At 47.8% G+C, this 4,131-nt stretch overlaps 1 non-coding gene across 1 annotated transcript; it reads right to left on the bottom strand.

The window, feature by feature from the left end:
- Positions 1-2,794: 2,794 nt before the first annotated feature.
- Positions 2,795-2,866, bottom strand: Trnae-uuc (transfer RNA glutamic acid (anticodon UUC)). Its single transcript has one exon. It is a non-coding gene; the product is annotated as a tRNA-Glu (tRNA).
- Positions 2,867-4,131: the final 1,265 nt, after the last annotated feature.

Raw genomic sequence — 4,131 nt, 5'->3', positions numbered from 1 at the left:
TGGGAGGAAAAAGGGAGACCACGTGTTCCTCTTTTAGGGACTCATTTAAATACCCTGGGAAAGTGGTATTGACCCTACCCCCAGGGAGAGGTCAGAACCTGGCCTGCTGGGATTTGGAGTCCAAACCAGGCCTGGGGGCTGGGATAGATGCGAGGGGCTGGGGCCTATGCTCCCAACTTGACAGTCACATTTACTTTCTGTGTGCAGTGGACGGTGGTCAACACAGACACTCACAACTGGCCCAAGTGCAAAGAATAAGTAACAGGGGGGTGCTCAGCCACAGATTAGACATGTGTGCCATACATCTTCCCCAAGGCTCAGGAACCATGGACGAAGCAAGAGTGTAAAAACCAGATGTCAGAAAGGACTGGACATAACAAGACTTCAGCACTCGTGAACTCAAAGCAGCTGCCTACATAAGATCAAGGAAGTCAACATTTTTAGGGTGAAGGGTCATGATGGTTGAATGGGAATGGCCTCAAAGACTCACATTTTTTTAATGTTTGGCCACCAGTTGGTGGAACTGTTTGGGAAGGACTAGAAGGGGTGGCCTTGTTGGAGGAAGGGTGTGACTGGGGCAGGCTTTGAGGTTTCAAAACTGAATCATTCCTAGTTAGCTTTCCTTCTCTCTGTCTTGTGCTTGTGGATGAAGATGTGAACTTTTAGCTATGACTCCAGCACCATGCCCGACTGCATGTTGCCATGTTCCCTGCCATGCTAGTCATGAACTCACTTTCTGAAACTGTGAGCCCCAAAATTAAATGCTTTCTTCTATAATTTGCCTTGGTTGTGATATTTTATTTTTAATATTTTATTTTGTTGTTGGTTTTCTGTTTTTTTCAAAGATTTTTTTTTCTTATTATATATACAGTGTTCTGTCTGCATGTATGCCTGCAGGCCAGAAGAGGGCACTAGATCTCATTACAGAGATGCTGTAAGCCACCGTGTGTTTGCTGGGGTCCCGGGTAGGTTAAGGAGATGCCGTAGTTGAGGGGCACATTTTTCTCCTTAAGACAAACAGTCCTGGGATGCAGTAGCTCCTACATTTTGACAGCTTTGAGATCAATCCATCCTTGCATGAGCTTCCATGCGATGGGCAGCTTGGAAACACAGCCTTGAGCTTGCTTAACTTTCCCTTCCAGCCACACTTCTGGCTCATACCTGCTTCCTGGGTTGCACCCTGAAAAATTAATGCTTGTGTGCGTGGAGGGAAGGAGGGAAGCCTATGGAGATTTATCCTGGTTTCTGTCTGATGTTTTCTTGAAGGTTGCTCTATCACAGGGGTTCTTAGAGAAAAATCAAAAGGCTCTTGATTATATTCCATTTTAAAAGAAAATGAATTGCACCCAGGCTTTCACTAAATAGGGTGCAGGCTGGTCTCATCTTTCTTGGAAGAGAAATGACAAATAAAGCTCATTATATAGTACTTGATGGATTTTGTTTTACTCTGGGGCAAATTGGGCTTTCCTGCTTTGAAAGGACTATCCCTCTCTCATTGTAATGCAATTAGGAAGATTTGGGGGTGGGAGGGTGGTTTTGTCCCAGCTCTCCGCAGTGGTTTCAGACCAGCTAGCTCACCCATCTGAGCGAGCTCTAGTTCCTTTTTAGATGTGCATTAGGGTTAGCAATAGTTCACTCTTCCCCGAGTTCCACGTAAGAACCGAGTATGTCAGTTGTATGCACAGCATATAGTAATGATCCCGTAAATGATGGGAGTTCTGTTTTCAGCACCCCCACTCTATGTGTGCATGTATGAGTGTTCCTTAGCATCCGTCTGGAAGCTCCAGACAATCCATGCTGGTGCAGTTGAGCCTGGGGGTTCACTAAAGTACACATCAGTGGTGATCTGTATTCTTCCCCTCAGAGCTCTGAGAGCAGAAGTTTCAGCTCCACTCAAGTGGGCTAAAGGCAAAATGTTTAGCAGTGCTTTACCCTCTCAGACGCCTCTAGGGAGAATCTGTCCATATTGCCTTCTCTTCCGTCTTTAAAGGCAGCAGCACAGTGTCATCAGATGTCCCTGTCACATCCCTTCTCTGTGTGCGTTGTTGTGAGCAGCTGACGGTAGCTGGGGATGGCGAAGACTGTATCCCGGCTGGAATGGGATGCAGAAGGGCGAGGAAGTGGGGCTGGAAAGCAGTGTTCACAGTTCGCTGCAGAGTTCTGGGAAATGTTGACAAAGGGGAAGGTTTCCACTAATCAGGAACCTGACAGCCATGCCTCCTTTAATTCTCACCACCACAGTACACGGAAGAACCTGCCCTTCCTCAGGCGGGTTAATCAGGGCTGCTAACAGGATTATAACGCAGGTAGCCGAGTTCTGAGCAGAAGCTGCAAGCAAGCCTTGCTACTGGAGCATGATTGGCTGCAACAGGCCTAGCCTGCCGTCTGTGCAGTATGCCACTCGCCCAGAAGCTTTACCGGGCCAGATGGCACAGGCCTGTAAGCCCAGCGACTCTGGAATCTGAGGCAGGAAAATGGTGAATTTAAGGCTTGCTTGTGTTACAGAATTCAAGGTCAGCCTCGGCAGCTTAGTGAGACCCCGTGTCAACATGGGGAAAAAAAAAGGCCGTGTGGAGTGCTTGCCCAACAACATTGTCCGAACATTTAGAAAATATGTTGAATGACTGCCCGACGTGTATATCCTCTTGTTTTACAAAAGAGGTCCCCTTTTCAGAAGGATGCAGGAATATGACGTACAACACACGTACAACTGCCTTTGCTTGCTAAAGCCTTTTCTAAGCTCAGCTAAAGAGCTCGTATTCTTCTCTGCAGTCAACTAAAGAGTTCACCCACATTCCCACACCGGGAGTCGAACCCGGGCCGCCTGGGTGAAAACCAGGAATCCTAACCGCTAGACCATGTGGGAGGTGATGGTAAAAGCTCCCTCTTGAGGCAGTCGCTTGTGCAGCTGGGGCAGGTCGCCTCAGATCTGCCTCCCTGAGGACAGAGTGTAGGGGTACTTAGAGGTTAAAGGCTCCGGAGTGTGGGAAAGACGATTAAAGCGCGGGAAAGTGAAGTGACTGTGGTCCATGTGTGCTCAGGAAAGCCTCGCTGCTCTCCCTAGGACACTCGGAGCAGCAGCGTTAGCTGGCTCCGAGGATGAAGTTTTGGCCTCTGACGTCAGAAGGTCTGCGCCACCTGCAAGTCTCAGAAAGCCAGTTTAGGTACCCTTTACTATGGTGGCCAATTTGCCAGGGGCGCGGTCTGTGACAAAGCTCATGGGATTTCATTGCTTAGAGAGACGGGCCGTGAAACTGATGTTAAAAGCAACCAAGAAGGGCAGGTTAGTGGGCTAGCGCAGGCGTGACTGGTGCTTTTACCAGGAGCTTAACTGAAACCACTGAATCTGATCTGCGTGCTAAACCTGAAAATGAAATTTCAACAAGAACCCCGTGATCATAAGCGTGTTCAGGTTGGACGAGCGCTGTTACCGAGCATCACCGTTGGCAGGAAGCAAAGTTAGTTTTAGCAGCCAGGATGCTTGCAGAAGTCTGTCTCCCCCAACCCCCGCCCCGCCGCCCCATTAGAGAATTATTAAGAAATCAGGTCAGTCTGGTGCATGTTCACTTGGCTAAGCAAATAACTGAAACAAAATTCTGCGAGATCACATCTCTAGGCCTAATAAAGCACACCACAATGTATTTGGAATAATTGTTGGGTGCTTAACCATTTGCTGACTCAGCGACTTATCGTCTCTATGTGCTGCGAGATCTTGTGCGATAAATCATGGAAGAGAGGGTTATTAAATTACTACGTTCCCTTGCACCCTTGCTACTGTTAGGCGTATATTAGGTACTGCAATCATCAAACTGCAAAGAAGAGGGCATTTCTGATAGTTAGATGCTTACTCGAGGAAGCTTGCCCCTCATCCCCGACTGTGCTGGTTTCTAAACCCCAGGGTGTTTACTTTGGCTGACTCAAGATGTAGAAGAAAAGGGTAGAAGATGGCTAGGAGCCCAATGTCTCCCATGGACCTCTTGCGGTCCAATTACAAGGTGCCAGTTAAAAATGAGTCTCTGGGCCCCATCTAGAAAATCAGAGTCTCGAGATGCTTAGGAGTTTTAATTTTCAATAAGCTTCTCGTGCAACCATATAAACTAATCTTTGTGAATTGCCCATTTGCCGTCAGGA

This window comes from Microtus pennsylvanicus, chromosome 3 (assembly GCF_037038515.1).
Source record: "Microtus pennsylvanicus isolate mMicPen1 chromosome 3, mMicPen1.hap1, whole genome shotgun sequence".
Classification (NCBI taxonomy): Eukaryota; Metazoa; Chordata; class Mammalia; order Rodentia; family Cricetidae; genus Microtus; species Microtus pennsylvanicus.
Note: the sequence above shows the minus strand (reverse complement) of the source record. Positions and strands in the feature narration are given on the sequence as shown.